Source organism: Pinus tabuliformis, chromosome 5_2 (assembly GCF_031772625.1).
Source record: "Pinus tabuliformis cultivar Carrire ecotype Pingquan chromosome 5_2, CPIR1, whole genome shotgun sequence".
Taxonomy (NCBI): domain Eukaryota; kingdom Viridiplantae; phylum Streptophyta; class Pinopsida; order Pinales; family Pinaceae; genus Pinus; species Pinus tabuliformis.
The window spans coordinates 811,249,334-811,272,555 of NC_142306.1; positions in this window are offsets into that span (position 1 = coordinate 811,249,334).

A 23,222-nucleotide genomic window follows, 5' to 3' on the forward strand; every position below is an offset into this window, starting at 1 on the left:
CCACATCCATCATAGAAACATGACAGGGGGATTTAACAAGAGCGAACCCACCAACACAGTGAGGATTCATCAGCATCACCATCCAGGACCTGCACATCAAGGAAAAACATCAAAAAAGAAGAAGAATAGAAAATCACATGCAGCAAATACAAGCAAGGACTTCACTCTCCAACAAACAACATCTACAAGAAGGCCATCAGGTAGGTACAGGTATGCAATATTCTTTACCTCTTCTCTTGAGCATATTATAGTTAGAAATTTTTGGTCAATACATGAGATATGAGGTTTTATAAGCTAAGGATGGGTCAACAATCTCATCCGCCTTCAACTAGTTAATTGCAGCTAACTCCTTCACTCATGTAATGTTGAAAAGTCAAATTATGAAGGGTGATGATTTCAATGAATGAGGACAGCAGTTAAAAGAAGGAATTTTTGCAAAGGCCAAGTGATGAGCCTCATAAATGGGTAATTATATGGGCTTATTTTACCTCATAACCTAGTCAAATCAACCATTCTCTTAGCTTATTGTATGATTTTATGGTTATATTTATGCTTATAGAGTGAGTTGAGTTAGTTATTGTGCCATGTGGTCTAACATGTATTTAATGCAGATTATTGATGAGTTTCGAGGTTAATGTCAAGGATCCAATGGAAAAATGGCAGCAATAACTCAAAGTGGACAAAGGAAAGGAATTATAGGATGGAATCCCCATCATTTATTACTCCTCACTTTGAGTTATTCAGCTTGGAGTACAAGCAACCGAATCATGCACTAGAAGGCAGCCGAGCAAGTGGAGGATGACTGATGATTATCTCGATTTTTGGGAGCCAAACCTCCCTTATTTTAAGGAAGCTGTTGGTAGCTTCATTTGTATAAGTATAGGGGCATAGGGCCTCACTAGGGTGGGATTTTTGTTGGATTTTTTCTTATGTAAACTCTGCTCCAACTTCGAGCTTATTATTTTGTGACAGTTTCATGTAATCTTGTTATTGTTTTCATAATAAAGATGGGATCCTTTTTGTGCTAACACTGAGTTAACTCAGAGGGTTGAAGCTCTTGGGTTAGGGCCGAATCTAAGTAGTCAATTTCCTCTTTATTTTTATTTGTATTTTTTATTTTAGTTTGTAGAATAGGTTGTTGTTAGATGTATTTCTTTTATGGTTAAGAATAGGTTGTTGTTAGATGTATTTCTTTTATGGTTAAGAATAAGTTGCTTTTAATGATCTAGTAGTTTTCTTCCATTTCTGCTTTTTTTAGCAGGTTAAATAGTGATCAGAAAAGACTCAAAATGCTAGAAACAATGCCTTGTCCTCTCTTCCTCCCTTTGGGACCATGATTTGAGGCAAAGACCCTCTTGCTACCCAAAAAACACAAATTTTCCTCCTTCATAGGACTTCTAGTGTTTGCAGCCTTTTAGTAGGTTAATAGTCCAACTTTGATTTACTTTAGATCTTCTTCATCATGCTCTCTTCCTAATTTGCAATAGTCTTCTTTCATGCTTTCCTTGCTTGTAGCATTTCTCAACATTTCCTTTCATAGATCATAGTTTAGACCATTTTTATGCAAAACTCTGTTTTTCCTAAATGCATTCATTTCACTTGTTGCTTGATTTCCTTAGTTGACTATTAATTTCTATGCAGCATATCTCTTCCAACAGTAGTCCAGCTTATCAGCAATCACCCCCTCCATCTGATCCATGCCCTATTGGTCTCCCAAACCTCACCTCAATTCTGTCTTACTTTCCTGCATTTTTCCTAGAACTTCTTCCTCTCTCCTTGAGCAAATCCGATCATCTTTCTCTCTCCTAGTGATTCATGGTAGACCCTAAGTGCCCTAACACCTCATTCCAACCATCATCCACCTTTTCCACCCAATCTCACACCCTCAAAACATTGAAAACTATTCTCGGCCTCCTCCTGTAGACCTCCTATAGATTCCTTGTTTTCCTCCTATAAATTTCCTGTGTCCTCCTGTAGATTTTCCTATAGGCTTTCTTTTGAAGGCCAAGTGTGGGAAAAGCCTTCAGAAGGCCACCTGAGACCTCCTAGGACCCATCCACACCATCCTACATCTTCTCAAGTCCCAAGACTTCCCTTCAACGCCACCTATTCACTGCCACACTTACACACAATAAATTACATGCATGTCAAACTCACATAAAAGTACATAAAAATCCAAGAATATGTTATTTGCTTATTTACTTCTAGAAATAGAATAGTTAGATGTTGTTTACTCCCTTGAGTAGGTAATGGAAATCCTTTCATGGTTTTCATAGTGCTTTCTGCAAAAGTAGAATTAGTTGGTTAATTAGGGTTTACTAGGTTTGCTTTACATTTCAGTATTTCGCCTTTCTACAATTAGAATAGCATCTGTAGAGTAATATTTCTTTCCTTTCATCACATATAGATCTTCTTTTGGAATCCATAGAAGTTGGCTTGAGCTCCTACTGATCTTGTGCTAGTTGTCCAAGTGACAACATGCAGTGAGAACTAATACTTGTGCATACAACACTGATGCTTCCAAGTTTGTTATGAACTACCGGGTTTATAAGAGTAAAGTAGGCAGCCCAGGAGTTGCAACATTATTCTGCAATACTGGTGCTCACCACTTTTTTGGGTCGTTTTCGGGGAATCGTCAGAGTATTCTATGATTACTTATTTCTTCTATTTCCTATTGCAACATTCTGATAATAGTTCATTTTAGCAAAAGTAGACTAGTCAATTCTTTTCCTTTCAAGTTCTGCATTTCCTTACTTTCCTTTTCAATTCTGCAAATTTCCATTTCAGCAAGTTCATTTCAGCTAGTTGCAATTTGTTTTGTTCAAATCACAATTTCAATTTTTGCAGGGAATATCAGCGTGAGGAAAAGAAAAAAACAAACCAAAAATATTTCCTTTCATGCCTCGTAGGAATAGAGATAACTTAGGAAAAAAATTTCCAAACGCCCCCACTGCTTCACACAACGATCAAGAAGAACCCTTAAGTGAACAAAAAGACATATTTGAAGAACCCATAGGGGAAGAAGAAGAAGAAAACATTCCTTTGGAGCCAATGGCTGAAAACATAAATTCTAGGGGGAATGGAGAGAGAATAGAGGGTACCTTTCCCATTCGGGAGACCAATGGGGACACCAAAATGAAGAATATAAGCCCTTCCACCCTACCTCATTTCCATGGTCTAACTACAGAAGATCTTGCCACCTTCTTGTTCGAGTTTATTATCATCTGTCAAACTTATGACTATGCAAAAGTTGAGAAAAAGTTGAAACTGTTCCCTTCTACTCTCAAGGATGTAGCATTGCACTGGTTCATGGGATTACCTGGCAATAGCATCACAACTTGGGCTCAGATGCAGCAAGCCTTTAACAACAAGTATCAAGACTATTGTAGGTCAAAAGGTACGAAAGAAGAAATCTTCTGAATGACCATAGGAAGTGATGAGCCCCTGGAAGACTATGAAGAGAGGTTCTAGCTCAGTCACAAAAGGGTCAGGTGTACACTTGACCCTGAGTCTCTGAAGTTGGTCCTGCTCAGGGGAATCTGGGAAGATATTCTAGACACCCTCCATCTGCTAGCCGAGGGAGACATCTAGCAACTACCCTATGAGGACATAAAGACTGTTTTTAGAAACCATTCTAGGGTAGCCAGAAAGAAAGGTAAGGGGAGTCAACACATAGCCAGTATCTCTTCTTCCAACTCATCCATTAAAGGAGAAATTTGAAACATGTTGGAAGACTTCAAGAGTGAGATGTTTTAGACTCTTGCCATCCAAATGGACACCTTACATATCAAAAGAAAACAAGAGGAAGAAGAGAGGGCTTTGGCCATTTTTTGCCCTAGATGCACTAGGAGGCATCCTAGGAATGAATTCCCATTGAACTCTATAGATGTTTGTTCAGTCTGTGAAGAAAATCATTCTATAGATAAGTGCCCTTCCTTGCCCAGACTTAAAGCTATATATCAAGGGGCTGAGGGAGTCATTGAACAGCTCTATTACATAAACCAAAGAAGGTTGTATGGACCTAGACCATACCAGCATGGGATGCAAGGGACATCTCAAGCATACTACAACCCAAACTAAGTGCCCTCCATACCTTCTTAGGGTCCCCCTGCTCATCCTTCCTAGTCCACACCACCTCCTTAGTCCTTCGCATCTCAATATCATGCCTAACTAGCCACCCATTCATTTCAATCCTATGCTCAGCCGCAACCTCAATGGAATGCATCTCATCAGGGTTGGAGGCCCCAATAAAACTCTCTTCCCACTCTTATGCCTCCACCACCTACCCAAACACAACCATTACCTTCTGCTCCACCAAGGCAACCCCAAATGCTTGCCCAGCCAAATCTGAACCGAAACAAAAGACAGGCTCAACAAGTGATAGTGGGGAACCATCATGCCTAAATTATGCTATTGAGATTCAAGAAATCAACTTGCATTCTGGGAAAGTTATCCCAGATATCCAGCCTTCACCCAGGGAGGTTGTGGAAGAGAAAAAGGAAAGTGAACCTAAAGAAATTCCACCCTTTCCTGAGAGACTATCCGTAACAGTCCAACCTACCCCAGAAGAGACTGAACTCTTGGGATAATTGAAACATTTATGTGTAAAGATACCACTTCTCCAAGCCATAAAAGATGTGCCTGTCTATAATAGGTTGATCAAAGAGAAGTGCTTTAAGCATCCAGGAAGGCGCAAGAGAGATGCCCCAACCATCAATGTCATAGGACAAATGTCCATCCTGATTTTGGGGCAGGTAATCTGTCCAAAATATTTGGACCCTAGAAGCCCAGTAGTTGATGTCCACATCAATGGCACAATGATCCCGCATACCTTGATTGATTTGGGAGCTACCATTAATGTGATGACAAGAACACAATGCTCAAACTCAACCTCCACGGCTCCTTGAGGAAGACCACGACAATGCTACAGCTAGAAAACTGCTCCATAGTGACCCCTGAGGGGATTATGTAAGATTTGATGGTCTCCATTGATTCTTGGGAGTACCCTATTGATTTCTTAGTTCTCCAGCCAAAGGCAAAGCTCACTGGGTATCCTCTCATTCTGGGAAGACCTTTGTTGGCTACAGTTGATGCTTACATCAATTGTCGAGCTGGGAACATGACCATAAAGAATGGGCACATGTCCAAGCAGTTAATCCTATATCCTCTTGCCCAACCCTTGCTAGAACATGATCTAACTCTCTGGTTGGAGGAGGAAGATGAGGATGAAGTTTATTCTGCACCACTTTGTACATTAAAAATCACCATGGGGGGAAAACAGCAATATGAGGATGATATGATCGAAAACTTGATTTAGAATCCACCTCCCAGTGTATCACCATTAGAATACATAGTAAGGGAAACCCAAAAAAACCCCTCAACTGATCTCTGTGTAGCTGATCCTATTCTCCCCGTGTCAAAAATATAGAGTTTGGCCCAGAAATAACTTTGAAAATCAATCCACACCTCTCTACTTCCCAGGAGAAGGAGTTATGCAACCTATTGAGAAAACATATAGATGCCTTTACCTAGAGTCATAAGGAAATGAAGGGAGTGCACCCTTCTGTGTGTACTTATCATATATACATCAAGGAAGATTGCAAGCTAGTCAGGTAGCCTCAAAGGAGGATGAATCCAACACTTAAAGATGTTGTTAAGGAGAACTACAGAAATTGCTTGATGTAGGATTCATCTATCCCATCTCTGACAGTGAATGGGTCTCTCCTTTGGTGCTAGTGCCAAAGTAAAATGGTAAGTGGAGAATCTGTGTCGACTATCGGGAATTGAAAAAATCCACCAAAAAGGACCATTTTCCTTTACCTTTCATAGATCAAGTGTTATACGGTCTGGCAGGGAAAAAGTTTTTCCGTTTCCTAGATGGGTTTAGCAGGTACAATTAGATTCAAATCAGCCCGGAAGACCAAGACCACTTTCACTTATCCTTGGGGTACCTCTGCATATCGGGTCCTTCCTTTTGGTTTGTGCAATGCTCCAGCCACGTTCCAGAGAGAATATTGAGTATATTTTCTGAACTGGTTCATTATGCAGTAGAAATATACATGGATGATTTTACTCCTTATGGCTCTAACTTTTAGGAAGCTTTATCTAACCTAGGAAAATTTCTAGACAAGTGTATTGAGATGAACCTATCCCTTAGTCTGGAAAAATGTGATTTTTTTATGGCTGAATGGACCGTGTTAGGTCATGCAATATCTCAGCAAGGATTGCAGGTGGACCCCAAAAAAATCACTATCATCCAAAGGGTCCCACCACCTCAAAAGGTGAGAGATGTCAGAAGTTTCCTAGGCTTAGCTGGGTATTATAGGAGATTCATTAAAGATTTCAGCAAGCTAGCCTCTCCTTTGTTTGGCCTCTTAGGTAAAGATGTTGAGTTCATATGGTCAGAAAACTGTCAAGAAGCCCTAGATACCTTGAAGAGCAAGTTAGTGACTTCCCCAATTCTCAGAGGCCCAAACTGGGCCCTACCTTTCCACATTCACACAAATGCCTTGAACAAAGTAATAGGAGTAGCCTTGGGACAAATTGATGAAAATTTACCTTATTCCATATACTTTATAAGCAATAACATGTCAAAGGCAAAGTTAAACTATACAGTGACCAAGAAGGAACTCCTAGCTGTCGTGCATTCCTTAAACAAATTCAGACATTATATCACAGGCTATCAAACCTTTGTGCACACAAATCATGCTGCAATTAGATATTTAATGAACAACCTAGATGTAAATGCTCATATTAGTAGATGGTTTCTTTTACTACAGCGGTTTGATTTGACCATTATTGATAAGCCTGGTAAAGAAAATTTTGTTGTTGGCTTTCTTTCTAGAGTAAATTTTCCTGCAGGTGAAGAAGGAATGGTGGATGACCAAATTTCAGATGAACATCTATTTGCTATCTCAGTACTCTCTCCATGGTTTGCTAATATAGCAAATTACTTGGTTTCATCACAGTTCCCACCCCACCTATCCTCAAAAGAGAAGAGCAAGATAGTAAGGAAAAGCGCCCCTTTCACCTACATTGGGGACAACCTCTTCAAACTTTGCCCAGATCAGATCTTGAGAAGATGTGTCAGGGAGGAGGAAGTCTTTGACATCCTCCTGACCTGCCATGACGGGCCTTGTGGAGGTCATTTTGTAGCAGAAAGAACTGCCTTCAAGATACTGCAAGCAGGCTACTACTGGCCCACTCTTCATCAGGATGTGAGGAGATATACAAGCCAGTGTGATCGGTGTCAAAGGATGGGGAAACCTACTCCAAAAGATGATATGCCCATGCAACCTCAAGTGACCTTTGAGCCATTTGAGAAGCGGAGCATGGAATTTGTGGGTCCTATCAGCCCTCCTTCAAAGTAGAAACAATACATCATTATGTGCACCGATTACCTAACAAAGTGGGCAGAGACAAAAGAAATCAAAGCAACGACAAAGGAAAAAGTAGATGAGTTTTGAGAGAAAACATATTCTACAAGTTCAGGTATCCAAGAGGGTTGGTCACAGATCAAGGCAGTCAGTTCACTTCCAATTTTATTAAAGACCTGCTCACACAGCATAAAATCAAGCACAAGACTTCCACCCCTTACCATCCACAAGCCAATGGGCAGGTGGAAGTCACTAACAGAGCATTGGAAGGGATCCTGACCAAGGTAGTAAGAAACAGCAGAAAATACTGGACGACAGATTAGTTGAGGCCACTTGGGCCTACAACACAACATGGAAGACCACCACGGGGTTCACACCCTATGAACTAGTCTATGGGCAAAAGGCTTTGCTGTCAATAGAATTTGAGTTAAATACACTAAGGATGGCAGCTCAGCTGGACCTAGACCTTATCCATGCACAAAAGGAGAGATCACTTCAACTCAATTGATTGGATAAATACAGATTGCAAGCCCTTCTCCATACAGAGGTAGTTCAGCTTCAGAGAAAGTTATGGCATGACAAAAATATCAAGGAGAAGCAATTCCAAGAGGAAGATTGGGAACTACTCTATGATTCAAGATACAAAGATTTCAAAGGCAAGTTGAGGACAAGATGGTTGGGACCCTACACTATGGATAAATGCAATGACAATGGTTCAGTTCTGATCAGAACCATTGATGATGAAGCCATCCCCATGCTTGTCAATGGACATTGGTTGAAAGTTTACAAGAAACCCCTCTCCAAGTGAGAATTTATTGAAGATTTGAATAAAATAGTGATGGTAGTGGAGCATGTCTCAACTTCCACTTCATCCACTCACTGAAGAAAAGAAATCAAAAAAATAATAAGGACTCAAGTGAAAACCTCCATGAGGCGCTTGAATCCCATCATTGCTTTGAAAACCTCTTCTCAGGTGGCCCAGTGATGACAAAAAAGAAAAAAGAGAAAAATAAGATTCCTGGGTGAAAACCTCCCTTGGAGGCGCCCAGGGCAAGAAATTAGGGTGAAAACCTCTCCGAGGCATCCTAGTTGTTTAAAAAAAAAGAGAGAGAGAGAAAAGACAAAAAGGAGAAAGAAAATGATTTTTTTATATACATTGCAGGTTTGCAGGAGGACTATAAGGAGCCAAAGAAGGTGCCAAAGGGACCCTGACATTCATACCAACACCCATCTCATCTTCTCCACACTTTTCTCCATCCTTTTTGGCATTTCTTTCACCCCACTGTGCTTCTTTTTCAAAAAATGTGTTTTCTACAGGAGGCTCTATGTTTTCTACAAGAGGCTCCAATAGAAATTACAGAGGGACAAAAATGGATAAAAAAGGCAGTTTGAGGGACAGAGAAGCTTCATGAAGAACCTATAAACCCTCCTATAGTCTTAAAACCTCCTTGCCATCATTTCCAAGCCTACATTACACCCCAAGCATCATTTTTTTTCCTGTCGAAGAAAAACACAAAAAATTAGTTTTTCAGTAAAAGAAAAAAAAAACAAAAAATGAGGAAACAACACCCTCCACCTCACTTGAAGCCTACCTACTACCTCTCCATATTTATCTATACCTATGGCATAATCCTCAAGCTCCAGGCACAGGAAGAAACTGAAGTTTCAAGGGGAGAAGCAGCTACTGGTGCTCCTATAGGAATTCCTGTAGCAACTAATCCCATCAAAACCCAGCACCAGCAGTAGGAGAATGCACACATGAAAGTTGAGAATGCACCTGAAGCTCAGACCCAACCAGAGAAGAACCTACATAAGACATAGCCAAACATCAGCAAGCAGACAGCATGCATCAAAAGAAATAAAGGCATGCAGCAGAGAGAGAGCCACATCACCTCACAACAAATACATTTGGAACACAGGTAAGTAACTAAATCGCTCCTCTGTTTGCATTTGTGTAATTAGAAGTAATGCAAAAGCAACAATATGGTTGAGGTTGAATGAAGGAAAGATGGCCAGTTAACTTGGCCACCTTCATCTAGTTGACTCCACTCATCCGAGATCTCACCCATACGTGTGCATAGTCAACTCCAGCACAAGATGCCAAGTACAGGTAGTGGAGGAAGTGAGAACTCTGATACAATGATGGGAGATGATTACAAGGAGAAGCCATGATGACCAAGTAGGTGGGGACCAATGGTCCAAATATGGAAAATGTATACCTGGCCAGCTCACCCCTCATCACAGGAAATATCCATAAAGTGTAATAAGTACTCCTCCTCGAGCATCCTCACCACCTTTTCCTTCATTCTCTCCTCATAACTCAGCTATAGCAGTCTCCTTGTGCCCCCGCAGCTATAACCATCATCCTCCATTGATCTCTCCCATATTCTTACTCTCGGCATTTTCCACAAGAGCACCTACAGGTTCTACAATAGCACCTATAGGAATTCTACAAGAGGGACAACGGGCTTCTACAAGAGGGGCAGTGAGTTGTTTTGAAGGGAGAAAACATGAGTTTTAGCACAATTTTTGGTCTGAAGAGGTAGGGTTCATGCATGCCCCCTATTGATTATCAATATATGCAATAAGTGGTTTCAATTTGAGGAGGAAATAAAGTCTTTAGGAGAGGATAAAATACAAAAAAATTCTGCTTATTTAAAAAAAACACAATCTCCTTTGTTTCTCTATTTTTCTCAAGATTTGTTGTCTCCGTCTCCACATTTGGTTTCCCAAAAGAGTATAAATAAAATGACAGGAGGGTTTATGAGAAAGGAGCCCACTAACTCCACTAGGCTCCATGCACATCCACAAGTGGTGGACATCTTCACAAGGGCAAATTGGATGAATTTCTTTGAGAAATTCCAAGGGTTTGATGAGGAAATTGCCCAAGATTTTGCTCTCTCTCTAGTACCCCACGCAAGAACTCATGCCACTGTCATATTTAGAGGTCTTTCCATGGAGATAGCCCCTAAATTTATCAGTAGGTTCACTATCCTTCTTCTTGGGATGCCTTGGAGTAAGGATCAGAAACTAATTGGCTAGGTTGCTAAGAAAAACTTTTTCCAAAATGATGAAACCCCTGTAGAGGATAAAAATGGCATTAGAAGGGCTAGCATACCATATCCTTGGGATGAGATTAGCTATCAAATACATTTCCTGTGAGGGGAGGTACATCATTGTCTATGGTTATCACTTTAGAATCCTCCATGAATTAAAGTATGGCATGGACACTCTAGCACCTCAAAAGCTCAGTATCCCCCACTTCCTCCTGCAGTCCCTCATTAACTCCAGCACCAAGGTTCAAGAAGGAAATTTAGAGTAGCAAGCTCACCATGGGTTAATCAAAATCCTAGTGGAGGAAGCCCTCCATACATTTACACTCCCTATAGCATGGGAATTTTTTCGAAACATGACAGTTGAGGATGACATAAAGGCCTTAACCTATGATGTCAGTCCTACTAGCAGTGAGGAGGAAAAGTAGTAAGGGGGAGAAGGTGAAGCCACTGGTGACTTAGCAGAACAAGAAAGGAAGGAGGAAGAAACTAAAATAGAGGAGGAGAGAGATAAAGAAACAGAGCAGGAAGAGACAGAAAAAGAGATAGAAGGAGGAGAAAAAGAGGCAGACAAGGTAGAACAAGGATAAGAGTCCCTCTTGGGTGTGGAGCATGATTATCATCCTAATTTAGAGGTCTTTGTTTCAGCCAGATGTATACCCCAGGAATATTTATGTTTATTTTAGGGTTTTTTACCCTAGAAGGCAACCCCTCTCTTTGTATGAGGGTATTGTATTGAGGCTATGGTATATATGTGTATTCTCAGAGTGAGAAACAAACAAGTGAGACTATGAGAGAAAAAAGAGGATATTACAGTGGATCTGCTATAGGTTGTGTCTCTTCATTTTTTGTTGGATAATATGAAGCAAGGATTGGCTGTTCAGGGTGGACATAGCTGAAAATGGGTGAACCACTTATATCTGTGTCTCTCTGGTTTTATGTGTTTGTGTTTTTCCACATATTATATGTCTTACATTTCTCTTTCATATATAATATTTTTCTAACAATTGGTATCAGAGTCGAATGTCTATTTGGTTGATAAACTTGTAGGAAAGAAGTGTTTCTCGTTCGAGTGGGAGAAATGGCAGAAGATGGTAAGTTTAGGGTCGCGAAATTTAATGGCCAAAACTTCCCGCTGTGGAAGATGCAGATGGAAGATTATCTGTATCAGAAAGATCTGTACCTACCATTGAGTGGAAAAATAAAGAAGCCGACGGCTATGACAGATGAAGAATGGAACATTCTCGATAGAAAGGCACTCAAAATAGTACAGTTTTGCCTCGCAGCATCGGTTTCCTTCAACATTTCGAAGGAAACAACGACAGAGGGTTTGATTTAGGTGTTGGCGAAACTATATGAAAAACCCTCAGCCTCAAACAAGGTATTTCTTATGAAACAATTATTTAATATGAAGATGTCAAAAGGTGGATCTGTTGCAGACCATTTAAATTATTTTAATATAGTTACAAGTCAGTTAAGTTCTGTATGGGTAAAATTTGATGATGAAGTTAGAGCTCTGTTATTCTTGTGCTCTTTGCCAGGAAGTTGGAATGGTTTAGTAATGGCCATTAGTAACTATGTTTCTAGATCTAGTACTTCAAAATTTTGATGATGTTCTCAGTGCTATCCTTAGTGGGAAATGCAATGGAAAAGCTCCGGTGAGACATCGGGTAATGCTTTGAGTGCAGAGTCTAGAAGAAGAAAAATGGAAAGAGGAAAGAGCTTAGGATATCGCAGTAAATCAAGGAAAGGCAGATCCAAGTCCAGATTGGGGATAGTGTGTTGGAAATGTGGAAAGAAAGGACACCTAAAGAAAGACTATAGATCTCGGAAGGGAAAAGAAGGAGATGCACAGCAAGAAAACAATCATGAAACAAATGTGATAGGTGAGGTGTTACAATATGCTTTGATTCTTTCTTTCAAAAATATTATTGATTCTTAGGTGGTAGATTCAGGGGCCTCATGCCATGCCACACCTGATAAGAAATATTTTCATGACTATGCTCAAGGAGATTTTGGACAAGTCCGTTTGGGTGATGATAAACCCTATAAAATTATTTTCTTATCAAACAGCAGAATGGAAACCAATGGCTACTAAAGGAGGTAAGGCATGTTCCAAATCTGAAGAAAAATATGATTTCAGAAGGGCAGTTAGGCAGTGAAGATTGTGTGACAACTTTCACAGATAAAGCTTGGAAGGTCACCAAAGGAGCCCTAGTAATAGCAACAGGCCAAAAGGTTGGTACATTGTATTTATGCAATGGTATTTCTAACTCTGTTAATGCTTTAACTTCCCAAGGAGCAAATGGAGCATTATGGCATCATAAGCTTGGACACATGAGTGAGAAGGGGATGAAGATTCTTCACTCAAGGGATTTGTTGCCAGGTTTGAAGAATGTTGATTTGGACTTCTGTGAGAATTTCATTTATGGAAAACAGAAGAGAGTCAGATTTCTGAGAGTTGGGAAAGAAAAGAAGAGTGAAAAATTAGAGCTTGTGCATACAAATGTATGGGGACCTGCTTAGGTCTCATTTCTTGGTGGCTCTCGTTATTATGTTACTTTTATTGATGATGTAACTAGAAAAACTTGGATTTATTGTATTCAAAATAAATCTGATGTATTTGATACTTTCAAGAAATGGAAATATTTAGTTGAGATTGAGACAGGAAAGAAATTGAAGTGTCTTAGATCAGAAAATGGAGGTCAATATTGCAGCAAAGATTTTGATAGGTACTGTTCAGAGCATGGAATTCACAGAGAGAAGAGAGTTCCAAGAACACCACAAGAAAATGGTGTGTCAAAAAGGATGAACAAAACAATCACGGAGCATGCAAGGTGCATGAGATTGCATGTAGGTTTTCCTTTACATTTTTGTGCAGATGTTGTAGATACTATTGTTTATCTAATAAACAGAGGGACTTCAAGTTCCTTGGATGGTGGTATTCCAGAGGAAGCATGGATAGGTAGAAAGGTAAACTACTCATTTTTAAAGCCTTTTGGTTGTGAGGACTTTGTCCATATTAATAAATAAAATAGAACAAAGATTTAGGTAAAATCAAAGAAATGTACCTTTATTGGATATGGTGTTAATGACTTTAGTTATCGCTTATATGATTATGAAAATCACAAAATCATTAGGAGCAGAGATGTAATATTCAATGAAAAGATCTTGTATAAGAATCAGTTGTAGGAAAAGAAATAGGAAAAAGAAAACAAGGAATACACAGTTCTTGATGGGATCATTGAAAAAGTAAAGGTTCCTGAAAATAATAATAATCAACAATAGAAACCACCACAACAACAACAAGCACCCCAAACACCTGAAAGTGGTGTTAGAAGATCTACCAAGATAAGTATACCCCCTGAATGATACTCTCCTTCATTATATTATTTATTGTTGATTGATTCTGGTGAACTCGAATGTTATGAAGAAGCAATGTAGGTTGAAAGCAGGAAGAAGTGGGAACTAGCCATGGAAGAAGAGATGGACCCCTTAATGCATAACCAGACTTGGGACTTATTCAGGTTGCCATCAGGTAAAACTGAATTGCAGAATAAATGGGTTTACAGGGTGAAGGAAGAAGATGGAGGAAAAAAGAGGTACAAAGCTAGACTTGTGGTGAAGGGGTTTGCACAGAAGAAAGGTATTGATTTTGATGAAATATTTTCTCCTGTTGTTAAAATGACTTCAATAAGAACTATTTTAAGTCTAGTAGCAGTTGAAGATTTGCATCTTGAGTAGTTAGATGTAAAGACAGCCTTTCTCCATGGGGATTTGGGGGAATAGATATATATGCAGCAGCCACAAGGATATGAGGTAAAAGGGAAGGAGAAACTAATGTGCAGGTTTAAGAAGAGCTTGTATGGCTTAAAATAGGGTCCAAGGTAGTGGTATCTAAAATTTGACAAGTTTATGTCTAAACAAGGTTATACTAGATGTCACTCTGATCATTGTGTTTATCTGAAAAAGCAAAATGATGGCAGCTATATTATATTTTCATTGTATGTAGATGAAATGCTTGTTGCAGGGTCTAACATGCAGGAAAAAAATGTGCTCAAAGGAAAATTGTTAAATTCATTTGCAATGAAGGATTTGGGAGCTGCAAAACAAATCCTTGGTATGAGAATAACTAGAGACAGGAAAAATCACAAATTAACATTGTCTCAGAATGAGTACATACAAAAGGTGTTGAAAAGATTTAATATGCACAATGCAAAACCAGTTAGTACACCTTTTGCTATCCATTTCAAAATTAGTAAGGAGATGTGCCCAAAGACCCAAGAAGACATGGATTATATGTCTAAAGTTCCATATGCATCAACAGTTGGAAGCTTAATGTATGCAATGGTCTACACAAGGCCTGATATTGAACATGCAGTGGGAGTTGTAAGCAGGTACATGAACAATCTAGGAAAAGAACATTGGATGGCAGTGAAATGGATTCTCAGATATTTGAGAGGTACCACAAATCAAGCATTATGCTTTGGTGGTTCAAACATTTCTGTACAGGGATATGTTGATGCAGATATGGCAGGTGACAGAGATAATAGGAGGGGCAATACGGGATATGTATTTACTGTAGGAGGAACACTTTCAACAATAGAAGCAAAGTATGTTGCTGCTACAAAGGCTAGTAAAGAAATGATTTGGTTACAAAGGATTATGGATGAATTGGGTAAGAAGCATGATATGGGCACGTTATACAGTGATAGCCAAAGTTTCATTCATCTTGCAAAGAACTCAGCATTTCATTCCAGGACTAAACACATACAACTCAAGTACCATTTCATACGATCAGTGTTGGAAGATGGACAGGTGAAGCTAGAAAAGGTAAACACTAGCTAGAATCCTATATATATGCTAACAAAAGTTGTAACCAAGGAGAAACTGAGAATATGCTCAGTTTCAATTGGTCTTTAAGGATGACAATGAAGATGAGAAACAACCAGGTCCAGAGAGGAGTGATTGTCCAGCAAGTGAAGTAGCGATGGAGTTGCTACAATCATTCTCCAAGTGGGAGACTGTTGGGTGTGGAGCATGATTATCATCCTAATTTAGAGGTATTTGTTTCAGCCAGATGTATACCCCAGGAAGATTTATGTTTAGTTTAGGCTTTTTTTTCCCTAGAAGGTAACCCCTCTCTTTGTATCAGGGTATAGTATTAAGGCTATGATATATATGTGTATTCTCAGAGCGAGAAATAGACAGGTGAGACTGTGAGAGAAAATAGGGGATATTACAGCGGATCTACAGTAGGTTGTGTCTCTTAATTTTTAGCTGGATAATAGAAAGGAAGGACTGGCTGTTTAGGGTGGAAATAGCCCAAACTGGGTGAACCACGTATATCTGTGTCTCTTTGGTTTTATGTGTTTGTGTTTTTCCGCTTATTGTATGTCTTGCATTTCTCTGTCATATATAATATTTTTCTAACAATCCCCTGAGACTCTGGAAAGGGAGGCAGCAGCTGCCCTCACTACCCTCAGTACACCAATCAAGCCAAATCAAAAGAGGAAAAGACAGGCCTCCATGTATTTCAGGGCTAGGAAGAGCACAAGGATCAAAACAGGCAAACCTCAACCCTCTTCAAAAGTGCCAATTACAATTGAAGGTTCATCCTCTACCAAGGAGAAAAAATCCCCTTCCAAGACACCTATCACATATGAAAGGGGGACTCCTAGATCTTCCACATGGAAGGAAAAGGTAGTACTACAGGACTGAAAACAGTCCTACAGGAGGCTCAGACAGTTCTACATGAGACACTGTCAAAACTACAAGGGACCCAAAAGCTTGAGAAAAGGATGGAAGGATAGCCACAGCTAAAGGAGGAAGCAACAGAGCTACAAGAACCTGATCCCCAACCTAGTCTTGCCTCCTATTACAATCTACTTGAGGGAGGAAGGATAATCCCACAAAAAATTGCAATTCCACTATTCTTTGAATTAGAGAAAGAAAGAATAAGAATACATAGGTGGATGCAAATAGCCAAATCCAAAGGAGTTGAGGATGTTGACCATATGGAAAACAAAGTCAAAGAAATGGGTAGAGAGTTGAGTGCTCTCAGAGACAGGGAAGCAATTACAAGAAGCCACTTTGAAACTAAAAATGAATTGTTAAGGAGGCAGCTGCAAGAGAAAGAGACTCAGCTGGCATGAATTGCCAGCTTATCCATGGAGGCATTGCAATGTAGAACACCAACAAAATCCTATGGCCTCTATCTCAAGGACCAATGGTTACAATTCTGGATAAAAACTCTGGCACAAAGAGGTACAATGCCTTTCCAAGATTACAGACAATTTATGGATCTGTGTGACCAAAGCACATTAGAGGATAAGGCAAAGATGAAAATTTTTACCTACATAACATGGCCCTCATAGACATGAATGTGTGGGTCCCTAATGCTAAGCTATGGGACCTGCAATTAATGGCCATGTCCTCATGGATGAACCATGAAGAATCGAGGGCAGCAGAAAAAAAAAAAAATAATAATAATAATATTGATGTTAAAGGAGCAGAATGAGCCACTAATGATCAGAGTTGAGCCATCAGATCCTATGGCACTCATCAGCACACATAACCTACTTGCTAATGACCCTCAGATTGCCCCTAGATATCTCACCAATCAGGCGCAAGCCATTACACACTTTGAGGATATGCAAAGGATACTTGGGGATGATTGTGTGCATGCATGCATGAGGAGATGGGACACCTTACCACATAGTTTGCAGATCATGGAATATCATTCCCCCATGAGGCTGTAGGAAGCATTGAAAAGAGTGCCAATGTACAAGCACTCCATGTAGAGGCTGAAGGTCAACTGGATTGGCCTCAAACTGAGTCTCCCACTGCTGTTAGGCCTGCTGGAAGGTAGAAGAGAAAAATAAGAGGAGGAGTAGTGGAAGGAGATAGACAGGAAGGCAGGATTCTATGGCAAAGAAGAGAAGACCACATCAAAAGCCTAGGATGCGAGGGAGGCCACCATGGCCATAAAAGATGAGGAGATTGACTAAGTTGCTCATAGGATGAGCAACACTTTCAGTAGGGGGTGATGATGAGCCTTATAAATGGGTAATTATATGGGCTCATTTTACCTCCTAACCTAGTCAAATCAACCATTCTCTTAGCTTATTGTATGATTTTCTGATTATATTTATGCTTGTAGAGTGAGTTGAGTTAGTTATTGTGCCATGTGGTCTAACATGTATTTAATGCAGATTATTGATGAGTTTCAAGGTGAAATTCAAGGATCCAATGGAAAAATGGCAAGAATAACTTGAAGTGGAAAAAGGAGAGGACTTATAGAAGAGAATCCCCTTCATTTATAACTCCTCACTTCGAATTCCCCTTCATTCAGTTCGGAGTACAAGCAACCGAATCATGCACTAGAAGGCAGCCGAGCAAGTGGAGGATGACTGATGATTATCTCGAGTTTTGGGAGCCAAGCCTCCCTTATTTTAAGGAAGCCGATGGTAGCTTCATTTTCATAAGTAGAGGGGCCTAGGGCCTCACTAGGGTGGGATTTTTGTTGGATTTTTTCTTATGTAAACTCTACTCCAACTTTGAGCTTATTATTTTGTGACAGCTTCATGTAATCTTGTTATTGATTTTATAATAAAGATGGGATCCTTTTTGCACTAGCACTGAGTTACCTCAGAGGGCTAAATCTCTTGGGTTAGGGCTCAATCCAAGCATCCAAGTTCCTATTTACTTTTATTTGTATGTTTTATTTCAGTTTGTAGATTAGGTTGTTGTTAGATGTATTTCTTTTATGGTTAAGAATAGGTTGCTTTTGAGGATCTAGTAGTTTGCTTCCATTTGTGCTTTCTTTAGCAGGTTAAACAGTGATCAACAAAGACTCAAAAGGCTAGAAATAGTGCCTTGGCCTCTCTTCCTCCCTTTGGGGCCATGATTTGAGGCAAATACCCTCTTGCTGCCCCAAAACACAGATTTTCCTCCTTCATATGACTTCTAGTGTTTGCAGAATTTTGTTATGTTAACAGTCCAGCTTTGCTTTTATTTAGATGATCTTCATCATGCTCACTTCCGTATTTGCAATAGTCTTCTTTCATGCTTTCCTTGCTTGCATAATTTCTCAGCATTTCCTTTCATAGATCATAGTTTAGACCATTTTTATGCAAAACTCTATTTTTCCTAAATGCATTCATTTCACTTGTTGCTTGATTTCGTTAGTTGACTGTCAGTTTCTATGCAGTAGATCTCTTCCAGAAGTAGTCCATATTATTAGAAATCACCCCCTCCATCTGATCCATGCCCTATTGTTCTCCCAAACCTCACCTCAATTCTGCCTTAGTTTCCTGCATTTTTCCTAGAACTTCTTCGTCTCTCCTTGAGCAAACCTAATCATCTTTCTCTCTCCTGGTGATTCATGGTAGACCCTAGGCACCCTAACACCTATTTCCAACCTTCATCCACCTTTTCCACCCACTCTCACACCCTAAAAATAGTGAAAACTGCTCTCAGCCTCCTCCTGTAAGCCTCCTATAGATTCTGTGTTTTCCTCCTGTAGATTTCCTATGTCCTCCTGTAGATTTTCCTATATGCTTTCTTTTGAAGGCCGAGTGTGAGAAAAGCATCCAGAAGGCCACCTGAGACCTCCTAAGACCCATCCACACCATCCTACATCTTCTCAAGTCCCAAGACTGCCCTTCAATGCCACCTATTCACTGCCACACTCACACACAATAAATTACATGCATGTCAAACTCACATAAAATTACATAAAATCGAAATATATGTTCTTTGTTTATTTACTTCCGGAAATAGAATAGTTAGATGTTGTTTACTTCCTTGAGAAGGTAATGTCATTCCTTTCATGGTTTTCATAGTGCTTTCTGTAAAACTAGAATTAGTTTGTTAATTAGGATTTACTAGGTTTGCTTTAAATTTCAGTCTTTCTCCTTTCTGCAGTTAAAATAGCATCTATAGAGTAATCTTTCTTTCCTTTCATCACATATAGACCTTCTTCTGGAATCCATAGAAGTTGGCTTGAGCTCCTAGTAATCTTGTTCTAGCTAACCAAGTGACAACTAGTACTTGTTCATACAACATTGACGCTTCTAAGTTTGCTACGAACTACCGGGTTGATAAGAGTATAGTAGGCAGCCCAGGAGTTGTAGAATTACTGCTGCAATACTGGTGCTCACCATCAAGTCACCACAGCACTCCAAGCCCTCCATCCACTTCATATTCACATCTATTCATCATTCATCCATCCCATTTCATTCTTGAAAAAAAACAGAGCATCCTCTCCATTTTCACAAACCTACACTATTCCCTTTAAGCCCTAGCATCATCATCCAATCCCTCTTCATCATTTATCATCACTCCCATACAATTAGAATACCTTGAAAGAGGAGGAATGACTACTACAGGAAGACAGAATGTTGCTACAAGAAGGAAGAAATGAACAAATTATGGTAAACCCCAAGATGGCAGAGCTTTTTCAGAGAACTCCAAGGCCATTAGGCATTCATATAGGCCATAAGAGAGAAGAAGAAGGCAACAAAAGGAAATGAGACATTCACCATCAAAACAAAACTCAAACTGCAGTGATGAAAAGATATTTTCCAAGAAGTCTCCAATCTCTTTCTAGCTTTTTACCAAGGCCTAAAAATGGGGAAAATGCATGGGAGTCAATTTGAGGGCATGTTTTAGGCTCAGAACATCATTTATGCTCAGAAAGGGCTTCCTGTAGTTTTAATAGGGTTTCTTGTAGGTTTGACAGGAGTTAATACAGGATGTCCTAGTTCTCATCTAAAGGAAGTTTTAAGGTTTTAGGGGTGTCCAAATGGTGGAAAAAGGTAGCAAAGGGTTGATAAGAATATAAAGGACCTTGCTAAACTAAAAAATATTCAAGAACCTATCTTGGATAAGGGCAAGAAAGCAAGCTAATGGTCTGAAGAAACACTGATTTTTCTTTGCGCAAATATGTTTTTGGGCTTGTCCTTGCATAACTTACAACTAAGATTATTAATGCACAAGAAAGGCCATCAGGGCCATGAATGAGGTACAATGAGATCACTAAGTTTCTCAGAGGATGAGAAACACTTTCAGCAGGGGGTATGATGGGCCTCTAAATTAGACATAAATTAAGTCCCATACCACTAAATTAAACATTAATTTAAGGCCTATGACCATACTTTAGCACATTAAACATCTCTTTCTACATTAGATAATGTATTTTTAACTTTAATATATTCATTAGGAAGGTTTATGAATAATTGGATATTTGTGCCTAATATTATTTATTTTTGTGGAATATTATGAGAATATTGGGAAAGTTATGAAGATTTTGAGGAGGAGATAGTTTAGGGACTTGTTCCCTACTACAAGAGGATCAATAATAAATAATAAATCAACAAGATATTATGGAATTATGGCGCATATTGTGGAACTCCAATGATTGAGAAAATCTAAGAATGTGTTCCCTGTCATTTAATGCAAATTCCTAGTATTGGGGAACAATTCCACTTATCAAGGGATTTTGGTGGGGAAAGCTTCCTCCTTTCATGGGGAATGATTCCTAATCATTTTTTATAAGTACCAAGTCTAATTTTCCTCTAAGAGGAGATTTTCATTAGCGTTATTGTGGAGAGAACTTGTACTTTTTCATCTCCATTGTATTTTCTTGCAAGGATGTAATTGTATTGATGAAAATAATGAATATTGGTGTCATGTTCAGCTTATAAATATTGTTCTCCTCCATAGGTCTCTGAGTTTCCTTGGGCTTGGACATCCCAAGAGCCTCAGAGCCCTTTCGTATCATTTTATTTCCTTCATTTCACTTCTTATTCACATGAATCTCTTTTTTTTTTTTATTTCTTTCTATTTCTGCATTTAGTATTAATGATTTCTTGTTGTAGGATTGAGTTAAATGGTTGATGTAAGTCCTTTTGTAGGATCACAAGAATTATTTCATTCTTGGAAAATGTTTGGAAGGTCATAGCAATCATTGAGCTAATTGGATTAGCTTTCTTATTCGCAAATCTAGATTTCTAGAACTCCTTTGTGACAAAGAACAATAAATTTCTGCTATTTTTTAGAGCATGCTAATGATCTTCAATTGAGTTGGTTCCACTTGCATTAGATCAAAAATAACATTATAGTTCATAACAAAAATTACCCCACTACATTTTCACTTTATTAGGTTAGGCATGTTTTAGATTTACTAGCTCACTAGTTCTCAAATTTCTAGATTTTCGACTAGTAATGTTTTTCTATTTTTCAGCACAGGTTAACAAAGGTCTTTTTGAGTGATTCCACTTGGAATGGGGACCTAAGACATACTAGTTAATAACAAAAATTTTCCCATCCAATTTGGATTTGATTTTATTGGTCATTTGATGAATTATAAGTTCGTATAGTAAATAGGTAACATCGTGTAGTAAATCAAGGGATCCTGTAGAAAATCACTATAGCATCTTGTAGGAAATCCTTTTTTGAGCCCGAATTGAGAAAACTCATCATTGAAGCTAGGATTAGACCTCTACTTGACCTCCATGCCATCAAGACCATTTTAACCCTCTTGCTCCACACTTGTCTCCCCTGCCAAAGATCAAGAAAATATTAGCATTTGCACATATAAAGCAAAAAGATTTTAAAAAAATGAGTTCTTTTATATTTACACATGCACACAACCATTAGTACTCTCTAGATCAGATTTCATTCTCAGTTATTTTAAATAATCACAGGTGATAAATATGGTTAAGCTAGGTTTCTTGTACATTTATTTTATGATCTTTCTGCAATTAGAATAGGCTCATTTCCTTGTACTTTCTTTCTTGCAATAGGTTAAATTTCCATTTCGAACATTTCATTTTCTACAATTAGTTTAGGATTTGATTTCAGCACATGCACACCATTACAACATGACAGAAAGGGAATAAAACATTGTATGATGCACATATAGTGTCGATACCTCTTAATTTTGTACGAACCCTGGTTGATAATTAAAGTCAATAGCCTTGCGAGTTGCAGCATTCTTGTTGCAATACTGAGGGTCATCACTTTTTGGCACTTTTGCCAGGGAGGTGCCAAAGTATGCATTGTTTTCTTCCCTAGTTGATTCATTTCCTTCTACTTTTTTCAAAAACAAAACATAATTGCATTAGACATATTTCCTTTCAAAAGTAGAAAAGTTCATTACATTAGTGTTTTCATTCAATCATAAAAATAAAAAATCTCCAACACCAACCCACCCCCCATTTGATCATGTGGTGCAGTAAGAGCCACATCACCATTCACTTTTGCAGGTAGAATAAGAAGATGGTAAAGAATGTAGAAGAAATGGATGGAGATGATGACAATGAGAAAACTCCTCTTGGATTTCTGATTCAAGATACTGAGGGTAGTGTGCACATGAAGAACATTCCTCCATCTTTTCTTCCAAAATTTCATGGTCTAAGGTCAAAGGTTCGGACACCTTTCTCTTTGAATTTGAAATCTTTTGTAGATCTTATGGTTACTTATTGAACACTCAAAAATTGAGATTATTTCAAATAACATTGAAGGATAGAGCTCTTAAATGGTTCATGGTTTTAGGGACAAATTCAATAAGATCATGGAATGATATGCAAAATATATTTATAGAAAAACACAAAGATAATGATCTTAAAGAATAAATATTTAGAATGAATCAAAGGGAAAATGAAATTATAGAGGATCCAATAGAGAGGTTCATGTGTAATGTTAAGAGGGCACAACTACATCATTTAGGATTTGACACACTAAAAACCTTCTTACTTAGAGAAATTAGGGATAAATGAATTGATCT